This window comes from Anas platyrhynchos, chromosome Z, assembly GCF_047663525.1.
Source record: "Anas platyrhynchos isolate ZD024472 breed Pekin duck chromosome Z, IASCAAS_PekinDuck_T2T, whole genome shotgun sequence".
NCBI lineage: Eukaryota > Metazoa > Chordata > Aves > Anseriformes > Anatidae > Anas > Anas platyrhynchos.
Window position 1 is genome coordinate 35,979,012 of NC_092621.1, and position 13,842 is coordinate 35,992,853.

Below are 13,842 nucleotides of genomic sequence, written 5' to 3' on the forward strand. Positions count from 1 at the left end.
GAAGAGGAAGAAAGGCACAGAAAACTGTTGACACAGGGCAAGGTAGGAGGGGTGCCCAGGAAAAAAGGAAACAAGAGGATGCTGGGGGTGCAGCCCCAGCCAGCAAGCGACAGAACCATGAGCAGGGAGCAGCAGAGGCAAGCTGGGGTGTGTTTCCTTAACAGCTCATTTATTTGTTTGATTTCTCCATACCCACACCCCACGCCCTCAGGTGGGTGCAGAGCCAGCTGGCACCAGCTGAGGCTGGCTGTGGGCAGCCCCTCAGTGCTCCCCAGCTGCTGCTTGGGTCCAGCCCAGGCCCGTGCCAGCCCCAAAACCCACCCCTGTGCCTAACGCAGTGGTAGGCACGTTGGCCATCTGGTGGTTATAGGTTATATAGATGCAACGGTATGCATATAGGTTATCCCTCTACTGTGAGATAAACATTAAGGCCTTAAATTTATACTGATAAAGCACGGGATTAAGTACTGGACTGGAAGGTTGGAAACGCAATCTGAAAATTTTCAGAATCCTTGTTTTGGTGCCCTTAAGCCTGCATTGCATGGCATGCCCCACTATGGCTTGGGGTTGTTTAGGCAGGTTGCAGTCTTCGTCCTGCTCCGACGAGCAGTTTTCAGAGGCGTGCTTCGGTCATGGATCTCCATGCTCGCTAATCCAGCAAAACAGTGAAATGAACTCTCCAAATGTATCATGCCCCTATGGTGGTGTTTTTTCAGTTTCTAATGTTACATTTACTGGGTCCTCTCTGCCATTCCTACTGGCCTGCTCAGAGCAGACAGTGTTTGCAAGCTTTGTGTGGCAGCAAAAACGCAAAATTGCTAGTTCTGTTTCCTCAGCCAGTTTCCAGCCTGTGCTGGCTCCTAAAAAGCACATGTGTGGAGAGAGGCAGAAGGAACCCCGCATGACATTTTATTTGCTACACCAACTTCTTCCTTCTGATTCAGAGGAGATTAACTTAAACTGTGTATTTTAAGAATGAGTTTTAAAAACCTACCCCCAGCACCAGTGTGTTGTTATTTCACCCCTTCTGGAATACAATAAGGAAACGTGACAAAAAGCACATTTTGCAAATAGGAGCACTCAGACACAGGGATGTCTCTCCTTGGATTTTGATGTCTTTGGTATCTCTTCCATGTAAGTTATCACAATCTTAGATCAGTGGCATGCCCTTTACCTTGCAAATTGGCTTCCGGCCTCACAGAGCATCAAGCTGGGGAGCAAGGGCTCCTTTCCTTCTAAAGGAAAGGAAGAAAATACCCTCACACCTCTGAAAGAAAGGAAGCCTCTCAACAAAAGTGCAGGATTGTGAATTTCTGCTGTCTTCACATCATATTGTGAAGCATGTTATAAGCGTGGCATATTCAGAAAGCAGTGTCTCCCTTAAGTGTCTCTGCTACAGGCAATGACTAGACTTTCTTCATGTAGCTGGTGAGTAGCACTCCACCGTCCACTACACGCATATTTCAAATTCAAAAACATTTATTTCATTGTGAAATGAAAAATTAAACATAGTACATATTGTAGCAAGACGTAGGTTGCTGTAGCAAATCCATATAGTTAAGCGTCTTGAGATCAAGAGACGCCGGTCATCTATCTACCTTATCTGTTCCTCTTTGGGAAGTGTGCAAAGCAGGGTATTTTGACAGATTAATGTTTTTTGTTTGTTTGTTTTTTGTTTGTTTTTGTTTGTTTGTTTTTTAAGGTTGAAAATGGAAACCCAGTATCATAATGAGAAAGGAAAAACAAACAAACAAATATCAACAACAAAACACATGAATTAGATTTTGAAGTGAAGAGGAGGAAATAAAACAAATGCTATTGTTGTCTATGTGCTCCTTGAAAATATAGCACTGGTAATCTTTCTGCAAACTTCACTGGAATGCTTGCAAGTATCTTTGATGATGTTTCTTTATCTGTTAAAGGTAAAGGTAGTTCATTGCAACTTGTTTAATCTAATATGAAAATTGAAAATGGAAGTATCAGCATTTTTGGAAGAAGCACTTCATCTAGTTTTAGATATTTTTGTAAGGATAACAATGCTGATGTTGCAAAGAATACTTTTTTTTTTTTTTTTTTTTTAACATTTTTTTCTTATTATTACATCTTTTTCTCACCAGCTGAAGGATTCTGAAGCAAACTTTCTCATTATAAAAGGATGGAAGTACGTATCTCGATTATGCTTTATGAACAGTTAAAATATCCATTTTCACTGGAACCAGATTTCATAAGCATGTTACATATTAGTGAAGAACTGATTCTGCTTTGGGGAGAAGCAACAGCTTGGCACTTTCAAAATAGTGTTGCTAAAAAAGCTGAATATAAAATGTTTTTAAATTTTTTGAACTATCTGTACCTATGAACATTCAGAAAATTCACTTAATCAATGTCTGGTATTATATCCTTGTGCTTCCTAAAATGACCTCTAGATGGCAAACTTTCACAAAAAATGTGTTCCGTGCTGATTTCTGGACACGGTGAGTAGATTTCACTTGTGCAGCTTGGCTGGGACGTTTTATTCCTGGAAGCTCTGAAACATAATGTCAGAAAGACCTGTCACTCGGGATGCAATAGCTGATATTGCAACGTGTGAGATATATTGGCTATATACAGCTTTTATGTAAGGCGTCACAAAGGCAAGTCCCTATAACATAACAACTTTTATGTATTTACACACCCAGCCATATATGTATGTATACTTGTGTGTGCATGCATGCATGTGCATGCATACATAAATATGAAGGCTTCAGAGTTTTGTAAATGTTCCAGGCCTTTCAAAAATCTTCATTTTGTACTCTAAAATGTCAAAATTAAAGTCAGCATCTGTCAATAATGGCTTTTCATATTATGTTTCTCTAGTGCCATCTGTCTAACCCACGCAAATCCTAATTTACCTTGATAGGAACCAATCAGAGACATGAGTCTTCCAAAATGTAGATCACTTCTGACAAATGATGCCCATCTGTTTCTGTCCTGAGGATTTGCCGTTAGAGAAGGCACTGTGCATGTCTCCCTCCCTGTGTGCTTCAGCACTTGGCATTGTCTGAATAACCCTGGTATCTTCCATGGTGCAAGATAAGGCTGCATATTCTTACATGAATGAGACTCTGGATATAATGGTATGGTATGACCTAGTGGTCACAGTGAAGAGGAATTCACAGAGAAATTCAAAATGTCAAAATGTTCATGTAGTTATGCATGGTTTCTCACTCTTTGCTTTCAGAGAGAGAGAGAAAGAGAGAGAGAGAGCTGTTTACACCATTATCTTTTCTCTGTATGCCTCAAAGTGAAGTGTAGTACAGTCATTGGAATTAAATATTATTCTCTTTTTTGTGTCTTTGAGTCCTTGAACTCCCTTCATTTATTTCCTTGCTTCACTCTGTCTTGTTATGCACTCATCTCTTACATAAAATAAAAGTCTAATTTTGAGATTTCATGGTCTGAGATTTTCTGGGGTATAATGAAGGACTGAGGGAGTAGAGAACACTCCCTTACTTCTGTTGCAGTCTGATATTCATAAATCAGTTCAGTTGTGCTGCTACTTGTGACAAATTTTAGTTTTATCTTCAGGAATGCAGAGAGGCTATGGAGTCAGGAAGGTCTGTATTTTAATTTTGGCCATCATTCTCTCAATTAAGTTAATTGCCTTTTCTGTTTCATCTTTACAGTTGAATTAATATTTCATTAAACTATAAACTGAAGATCAGAGCAAAGAAAAAAACTAAACTGTGTGGAAGTAGCTGTGTTCCACAGTTTGAGCATCACTATTGGATAGTTTGATGTGATTAAACTGGACACTTTGTGGAAGGGGTCTGTCCCCAGACAGGTCCCGAACCAGATAAGCAGAGGGTCCAGCTTGTTGAGGATTAATATTCTGAGATTTTTTAGGGCAAGGTACCAACCTTTCAGAGATAGCTGGATTAGCATTTGCATCTTACTCAGCTGTATAAAAGTCACATTTCCTTCATGGTTGTTGGTCATGGAACAAAGCAGCACTTGCAGCATATGTTGTTACAATTTTTATTTAAAAAGGCATTCAACCTGATCTGAAAAACTGATGCTGTGAAGAATACAATTCTACGATCAACAACTCTCACAATTCAATATTTCCCATTCAAATCGCCTAGATTCAAAGCTTTGCATTCATTGCTATAAGAAAAATCTCCCATAAAGGTAATCAGGGCTGTGAGCTAGACAGAATGTTAATTTCATCATGGTGTGCATGTGGGAAGGCAGGTATGACTGGACCATAAGCATTGTAATGCATCTGTGCTATGTCTCTATATTTTGTTCATTCTGCAGAAAGACTTGAAAATATGCACCAAGCAGTGCTCTCATTACATGATTATTATCCAAAAGGTAGTGCTGTTTCCATATTCTCTTTGATCTTTTTCCGGTTATACATGCAAGGATCACGTTTACCCTCTTAGCTACAGCTTTGCATCAGGAACTCACATTGAACTGTGTATTCCAAGGGATTCACTGTCATTCTGTCAAGGTATTTTTTTCTTCTGTGCACTATCACACATCATAAGTAACTGTAGTCAACAGGAGCTCTACCTATAGCTTATCAGTGTGAAACTTGGGGTTTACATTTATCAATTGAAAATACAATGACTGCTACTCCAAAAATATTTTCTCTATGAAGTACCTCTTTCTCTATGATGTACCTTTTACAGATCTGAATGGGAGAGTAACATTGTCCTTACAGAAAGAAAAACAAAAACAAACAAACAAAAAGTTAGTTCAATGCTTATTTATGTAACCCACAATTTCAGTTAAATGTGGTTCAGATGTTTGTATATTGAAGCTGCTGATTCTGTACTTGTTTTTCAAAATTAGTTTTTTTTTTTCTTCTGAAGAAAAATAATACGTTAACACTTAAAACTGATTGTACTATCAGAATATTGTATATATAGGAAATTTAGAGATTTAGGGGTGCCATTGCTATGTTCTCTCTGCCTTTAGGAATTTAGTTCAAGACAGGAATTTCTCTACATTGTTTTATTGTCATGTGGCTTTCCAAGCATTAAAAAGCAAGTGAAGCCACTAACTGGCACAAGCCAATAGCCATGCCAGGGAACCTGTGATCTCTTTAGGCAGAACAGAGCAGCTTCATGGCCCAAAAGCCCAAAGGTACCAGGAAATCACCCCAATGATTTCAGCGGGCTCTGTCATGCCCACAAAGGAGGCTGCGTGCTTGTTCAAGAAGCACAGATCACTCTGGTGCCCAGCCCTGGATAAGAAGGCTGGATAAGCCCTGGCACATGCCTCAGAGCCATCGCTGCAGGGTCTTGTGACAGGCTTCTAGCCATCAGGCAATACGAAGCAGTAGCTTACATCCAGGGTCAGCCCAGGAATGACAAACATCAGTTTGGCAGCAGCAACAGCAGGTGACAGGGCTGGAGATGGGCTCTCCTGGGGCATAGCTCACACCAGGTGGGACCTGGTGAAGGTTTGTGGAGAAGTTCATCAGTTATGCACTAACTGATGATCATCATCTGCAACCTGCTCTAGCGAACCTGCTTTGGCAGAGGGGTTGGACCCAATGATCTCTTGAGGTCCCTTCCAACCCCTACAATTCTGTGATTCTGTGATACTGGATATATGCATTGTGAACACGGAAAGGTAAATCAGGAAGTGAAGTATTAAAGTATCAAAGGGCTTTATTTTGTTTTGTTTGGTTTGGTTTTATGTAAATGACCTTTTGTCTAACACTGGATGGCACTGAAGCACAAAATATGAAGACAAGTAGGGTAGAGGAAGAGGCTAAGTGCTTTATATGGCTTCTTTTTGCATGGAATTAACTGGTTAAGGGTTTTTCCTGGTATTATCCTCCCCCAAAATAGCATCTGTATTTAAGGTGCTATGCAAAGAGGATTTACAAGTCATTCATGAGGTCTGATTCAGTATGAATCCTGGCATTATGACAGAAAGTCTGCAAACACTCAACATAGTGACAATTTGATAACTTAGTTTAAGATTTGAAGGCAAAGAGCTCTATCCTGACAGTGCAGAGCAGCTTTCTGTCTGGTTTTCTATGATCCTGGCTTCCCTGCTGAGTGACACGTACAATTTGTTGAGAATCTCTAAGAGGGAGATTTCAGTATTCACGAACATGAGGGGGTTGCAGTGGCACTGCCAGGATGAGGAGGAGAACTGAGCATCTCCTGAATTTTAAGCACACTAGAAGTCCCCTAGGCAACCCCTCTTGAGTCACCGCTGACTGTTATTAAAGGAATGAAGAATGACAGCGCAGTGCAGGCACCAGATCCCAGGCCAGTGGCAATGCCTCCTTCCTGCCTTCTCCGATCTGCACCCTCTGTGTACTCTGTAGAAGGAAAGTCTCAATCCATTTTGGGGTGATTTTAAGAAAGTTATCTTACCTATATTTTAATATTTTAAGATGTGTGTTTTTGTTGCTCTTAAAGCTGTCTTAGATAGTAGAGCAATGAAAGGGCAGGATGTCTCCTATTCTGAGACTCTGTCAAGTCACTTGTTTGCTACAAAACAGAAGCTAATTGCAGGAGCTGGGTGTGGACTGATTCCTTCTTATGAATTTCCAACTTCCTTTTTTTTTTTTTTTCCCCTGAATTGTAATAAGCAGTAGTGTTCTTGATTCATTGTTCTTTTCCAAGCCATAATGCTTCATTACGATTTGTTTCTCCTCTTCTACTTGAACGTGTGCTGTTAATTTTGATCCTTTAACTAACTTGGAACATGATCGTGTTTTTAGTGAGAGATAGGTAAAGTACCAGAGACAGCTCAGTTCTTAAAAAAAATAAAAAAATAAATCTTCCCTTGAACAGTAAACACATAATTTTTATATTATAAATTTTATCACAATCGTTACCTGAAGTCCCCCAGTTTCCTCTGTATGCAAAGTCTACTCTTCAGCAGCTTTCCAGAGCACATTTGTCTGTGAGATTTTGTCTGTTGAGATGAGTAAGTTTTTGCCTACAGACCTGTCGGATGGAGAGTGGCAAGTGGTGCCACTGAAACCAGAGTAGAATCAGCATCTGTCTGGTAATTTATATTTAATCTCAATGATAAAGGGCAACATACAGACATGAGCTATCTAGCATTATTTATGTCTTACATTTGAAGAACACTTTGCACCCAGGGAACTGAAATATGGGGGAAGGACCACTAGGTCCATCCAGAGATATGGAATCAATCAGTCATAGACCAAGTCAGGCATAAAAGTCAGAGCTGTTTCCTTGTGCTGCAACGTGCAGATCACAGACTGTCATCAGACATGACACCTGGTGGAGTTTGTGTTTCTCTTAGCTGATGAGGGCACCCATGCTGCTTTTGCTCTCTCCTACTTTTCCTGTCACACTATTTTGCTGCGCAGTGACCTGTGCCAATAGGTTGTACTTCAGGAACTTAAACCTAAATGACCAGTGATTCTGTTTTGACATGCTCAAAGAACTGGAAGTCTCTGCAGATACTCTGACAAGGACAGGGAAAATCTGTAGCAAGGAAACAACCTGCGAAGCACTTTGTAATAGTTATACTAAGGCTGTTACAAACAATTCCAAGAAAAAAAAAAAAAATCCTAGTCTAGAATATGGTTTAAAAAAAAAAAAAAAAAAGAGGAATTTAATCATTCATAAACAAAGAAGCAAACCTATCCCAATTCTAATGTAATATTTACATTGGACAATAATAAAATCTTACATCAGTGATTCCCTCCTTCACTCCCTAGTCCCTCCAAACTTCTAAGAAGACTTTGTGACAGGGAGAAAAAATGGCTATTCATTTTTAAGCTCTGTTGCTCTAAATTCCGCTGGCTGCAAAACAGCAGTGACTCATTGTCTTGTGTGTGCTTTACTGCATGCTGTTTGTTGGTAATGTGTGACATGCTACACACATAAACCAGAAAGAATCTGCCTCTTGTTATGGTCTGCAGGCTGAAGTCATAAATCCTGGAATGCTGCGAAAAATACAGTGACTTTCCAAAAAGCTTTACCTTACTTTACCTTTTCGTCATCTGCTAGTGTCCCCTCTGTAATCAATGACTCGGTTTAAATGAAAGTGTAGTTGGACAGCAAAACAAACTTCCCTTCTTGTGAAATATCCAATGGCACTTACTTTAAGGGAGTTATGCATCAGTCTGTCAAAATAGAGACAGGAAAATAAATCAATTGTAACATGCCTAAAGATGGTCCCACAAAATAATCGTGATCTGTGCTCATGAAATTTTTAGTAGAGTTCAACCCTGAGTATCAGTAAATTGCTTCTGACATTACTGTGGTTTATATATCATTTTTATTGGCTTAATGAAATATACATGTGTATGTTCTCCCTTGTCTACCCTTGACTCTTCCTAATGAGCACATCTTTTTATAGCCTTCATTTGCCGTAACAACAACCTTAAGCCAAAAGAAAAAATACAGCCCATTTGATAACTGTTGTGAGTTAAACTTGGTATTAGATGTGTTCTAGGTATTAGATGTGTTCTAGGCTTCTTACAACTGCCCATTAAAGCGAGCAGTCCTAATTCTACTTATAAAAAAATATTAGTTGTCATTGCTAAAAAATAATTTATTGGAGAAAATGATTCAAACATAGTTTTTCTGATCAACTTATTAATAACTAATAATTATATTAATACCCACCAAGTAAACCACACACACACACACAAAAAAATAATAATAGTCTTTAATGAAGAAGAGCACCGTATTCCTAATTAAACACAAGTCACAGAAAAAATGATACATTTCACTCTGAGAATGGGATAATGCTGAGGTCTTTGAATTTGGGCAAAAACTTATGAGCAAAGAGCAGCATTATAGGATACCTTCAGGTTGGTTAACCTTTGAAAGAGTTTAATTTAGACCCTGGTTTTGTTATCACTAGAAGCTGAAGGAGTAAGTTCATAAAAATGAATTAGTTTAGTTAAATTCTAATTGTATTATTCTATCAGGGTAAGCTCATCACTCTGAATTTTATTCACCTCCTCCACCATACTTTCTGCATTTCTATGACACTTCTTGCTGCCTGTGTCTGATGTGTAAGTGCCACAATTGTCCAGACTTATTCCACTGCCAGAACTCATCCAAAAACATTACTGATGTCATCTTTGTACAGTGAGCTGATGTTTGCAAGCTTAGGAAAAGAATTTTATTTCTTGGCTGTTTTTCTCCCATGTTAAGAATTGATTTGACCATCTCCACTTTGTCTTGTTGTATATAAATCTTACCCATTTTGTACTGGTTTTGGCTAATTTAGTTAATTTTCTTCATAGCAGCTCATATGTTTTGAATTTGTTATGAAAACAGTGCTGACAACACATGTATGTTTTAGTTGCTGCAGAGCAGTGCTCACACAGAGCCAAGGCCTTCCCAGCTCCTTATGCTGCCCAGCCAGCAAGCAGCCTGGGGGTTCGCCAGGAGCTGAGAGGGGACACAGCCAGGACAGCTGGCCCAGGCTGGCCAAAGGGGTGTCCCACACCATATGGCATCATGCTCAGCAATAAAAACCTGGATGAAGAGAGGTAGGAAGAGGTGGGAATGGAGGGGATGTACACAGTGATCACATTTGTCTTCCCAAGCAGTCATTACGCATGCTGGGGCCATGTTTTCTGGAAGGGGGTGAACATCTGTCTGCCGATGGGAAGTAGTGAATGAATTCCTTATTTTGCTTTGCTTGCAAATCCAGCTTTTGCTTTACTTATTAAACTGTCTTTACCTCAACCCATGCGTTTTCTCACTTTTACCATCCCAATTCTCCTCCCCATCCTCCTGGGGGGCGAGCGAGTGTCTGTGTGGGGCTGAGCTGTCCACAGGGGTTAAACCACACCTACCATCCTCAGATATTGTTTCTTGTAGTATTTGGATGCTCAGATACAGAATGCTGTGAACTCTCACTTAGCTTCATAACAGACTGACTTCCTGTCCTTGACAAAGTCTTATTGTTCTGTCAGGAATGTATTGTGTTGCCCTACCCTAGTGATGTTCCCTGAGCTTTTTTCCCAGAATCTGCTCCTGATCTGCTCTTCAAAACTGCCAGATTCCCTTTTTTTTTTTTTTTTTTTTTTTTTTTTTTTTTTTTTTTTTGACAAGGTTAGCCACACACCCTTCACTAGTTTAAGTTTCACTCCATTATTTGTTTAATATAGAAGAATTTCTTACATTCTTATTTTATATGGAGTGCCATCTTCCTTGGTTTCACAGGATTCAGTTGCCAGCACTTGATTAAACTCAAACATGTTTAATTTATTATGGGCTTCAAAACCAATTACAGTCTTCTCTTCTGCTTTCCAAGCGAAGTTTTACTTAAATTTATTTTTTTCTGATATGGTACCCATCTACAAAAACTTTAAACTACAGTGTGGTTTTGACTGCTCCATCTTTCCCATTAGGGTTTCTTTCCCTGCTGAGTACTAAGTGGTGACCAGGCATTACTCAGGCTGTGGTTTTGCAGTCACCTTAAACCAACAAGAATGCTGCCTGCCATAAAAAAAAAAAAAAAAAAAAAAAAAAATTAAAAAAAATAATAGCCTTTGTATGTAAAATAGCCTGCAATAGCCTTTAGGTAACAAGGCACCTTGTCCAGGCCAAGACATAATGCTGAGCCTTTTAATGCAGGTTTTCCTGTGCTGTAGGAATGAAGGTATGGGTCAGAGTCTGTTGGCTTCAGAAGCCAAATCCCCCATCGATTTAAATGGAATAAAGATTTTGCTCTGAGGAACACAGAAATCAAAGTAGTCCTTGCTGGTTGCTGTGTGCTAAACATATCTTTCAATCTCTTTAAGCATGCTTACAGTGCTTGTGGTGGAGAAGATGCCAAAGGCAGAATTGATTGGAACCTGTAGAAAAATATAGAGTTGCTGTATACTATGGACAAAGTAGCATGGGCAGAGAACAGTCACATTCTTAAAATACTGAGCTTTAGGAATACAGTCTTCGATTTAAACTTTGGGTATACAGATGGTTTCAGCTCTGATTCCAACCTTGTGGATATGTCTATGCTGCAGAGTTTGGTAGAAGTTCCTGACATCCCTTTAAGGGAAACATCTCAACACATGTTAAATTATCTTAAACCCAGTGGAAACAATCCTGCATCCAGCAGCCTACGGCCTAATTTTAGCAGATGCTCCAGGCATTGTAGGCATTAAAATAATGATCATCCAGCCTCTTAAAAAGGTGAACAGGTTATTGTTGCAGCAATGTACAAAACTCCTATGGGATACAAAGTTTGAACATATTTTACTCCACCATACATTTCAGAGTAAATGAACCTTTATTTCTTTCAGGCATCTATATTGCAAAGTCTCAAAAAAAAACTTTTTTTTTCCTAAAAGAAAGAAGACACTATCGTGCTAGTGTCTATATCAGCAGAATCCCCACTGCAAAGATCACCATGCAGAGAAAGAGCATGCCTCGAGGTTATCTAGTAATGTTGAAATTGCTCCACTCAAACCTTTTTCCTTTTTTTTTTTTTTTTGCTTATAAAGGTACAGTGAGTAGAAATGAAGGAAAACAATGCTTCATATATTTGTTTTAAAAGGCAAATCCAAAAGTCTTGTTGCTTTTAGTTCGTTTATAACTGAAAAACATAGGTGTTTTTCACTGAAATCTAGGTCTTAATGAATTCACAGCTGGAAGCCCATTCTTGCTGTTATATTCAATTTTCTCTTTGTAAAGTCCGCTCAGGTTGAGATCATTGCACTTATCAAAAGAGAAAGCTTTGAAAATCATTCTGGATTTCTGACTCCTCTTTGGAAATAACTACATCATTTTTACACAGGTAATGCACTGGTGAATCCATTTTGCAGCAACCAAAATCTCTCACTAATCTTGCCCTCATATGCCAAGTAAGGCAATGTGTAAATCTCACCCTGAAGGCTCTCCTAAACTGGCTTCTGTATTTCATAGGAAAAAAAAAATATTGGAAAATATTGGCAACTGGTACTTGATAGAAGAAAGCACATGAAAATCTTATTAGTAAGTTGAATGGTACCAGGCAAACAGTAGTCAGACTCTTTAAGATGATAATGAATCTGGAGTCACTAATCCCACAGTTTAATCTCCAAAGGATCTCACAAGCATGGGCCATTGTTTTTAACTAAGTTTGTGGGAAGATTTTGGCATAATCTTTTCTAGTTTCCTTTCTCTCATCTGTGAGAAAGAGTGGTATCCTCCCACCACGTGCAGGTAACTTCCTACTACATCCTTCTGGCTGAAGGGAAAGAACTGGAAATAACAAAGTGCAAAGATGGCATACAGACACAGTGATCACTGTGTGATCTGGAGAGCAAAAATGCTGTCAAGAAGAGAATTCAAGACAAACATACAAAGTAGCAGCCACTGGAAATACCCAGGGAAAGAATGATTGTGTAAGAAGAAAAGGAAAGTAAGAAAATGGTTTGTCTGGTGAACAAGGAACAGGAAGAAATATACAAGAAAAGATGGCTTTCATGGCTCTCAGAGGCTGCTTTAAAAATGTATTTGCAAGACTGTTCCTTGAATGATTAATACAGGTTGCATACCTTATTTTATGTGATATACTGCATCTCTTTAGCTTCTTCATATAGTGTTGTATCTGGAACTATCTAAACACATGATAAAGGCGATGTTAATGGGAGATCTACTGAATAGGAACTGGGAAGATTTGGACTGGGGTTTGGGGATTTTTATAAGGACTTCCTAGAATAACGATTATGCTTGGCCCTTTTGAACATGCTATAAATAACTCCAGAAAGCACAATGCCAAGATTTAGGAAGTGGTCTAAAATAAGAACCTGGTTAGAGCTATAAGAACAAAACTGCACAATTTTTAGCCTATTTTTCTTTGAGCACAGAATCACAATATACAACTGAAGGATTTAATTCCTTAGTGACAGTAATTCTATAACGTTTGCTTTCTCAGCAGGTCCACTAATTGTGATGATGTGAGAGTTTAATGCGTAAATGATTGTTCACTGTTAATGCTAGTTCAGTGACCTTAAGCAGCTTGAGCTGAAGATATTTATAGTCTGGCAGTGCCTGAAGTCTTGAATGTTGCATGGGAAAGCAGTAAGTGCTTCCTTCAATTGTTCATTTCTGACTATCAGCTTGGACTCCTGGCATCCCATCAACATCTGGAAGCAGCTGGCCTATTTTGTCTTGTACGCACTGATGTTGACAGCATATTTAAAATGACATTAGTAAGTATGGCCTGATGACAGTACAGAGCTACATCTTCCAAGGTCATTTTCCAGTACTGGTATTTTAAAGTGTTGCAGCAGAGGCAAGTGCAAGGCAAAAGTACTTTGAGGAGTTTGAGAGATCTTAATGGTCTCTGACAGACTAAAGAACAGATGGAAAGGTGCATCTAAAAGATTTAAACATTTCTCTTCAGAGCAGGCCTAAGGCAAGCCACTCCTCTTTGGAAGAAGAAACTAAAGTTGTTTTTACTGCTTGAATTAGTTCATTGCAGAACCTGATTTTTTTTTTTTTTTTTTGGTCTGTGTGTGTGTGTGTGTGTCTGTCTGTGTGTGTGTGTGTGTGTGTATTTGTGTGTAACTTCAATAACCCACATCCAGTGCTGGGGGAAGACACTGAAACTTCTACCACCTCCTCTACAGGATGCCTGACTTTCTCACCAGGCTGAAAATTCAGTTTATAGCAGAAAATGTAAACAAAACCAGGGATGCTTAAAGTGTCTTTTCCTTTTGACATGAACAATTAATTTAACAAGCATAGACCAAGAAATAACAGAAGCAAAGTTCAGGGCAGTTTGTTCAGGGTATTCAATTTTACATTATGTGCTGAAGAAGGACAGCACCCCTCAAAGCTTGAATCCATCTTTCAGAAGGTCCCTCAAGTACACAGGGAGGGGTACTCCCTTTTCTTT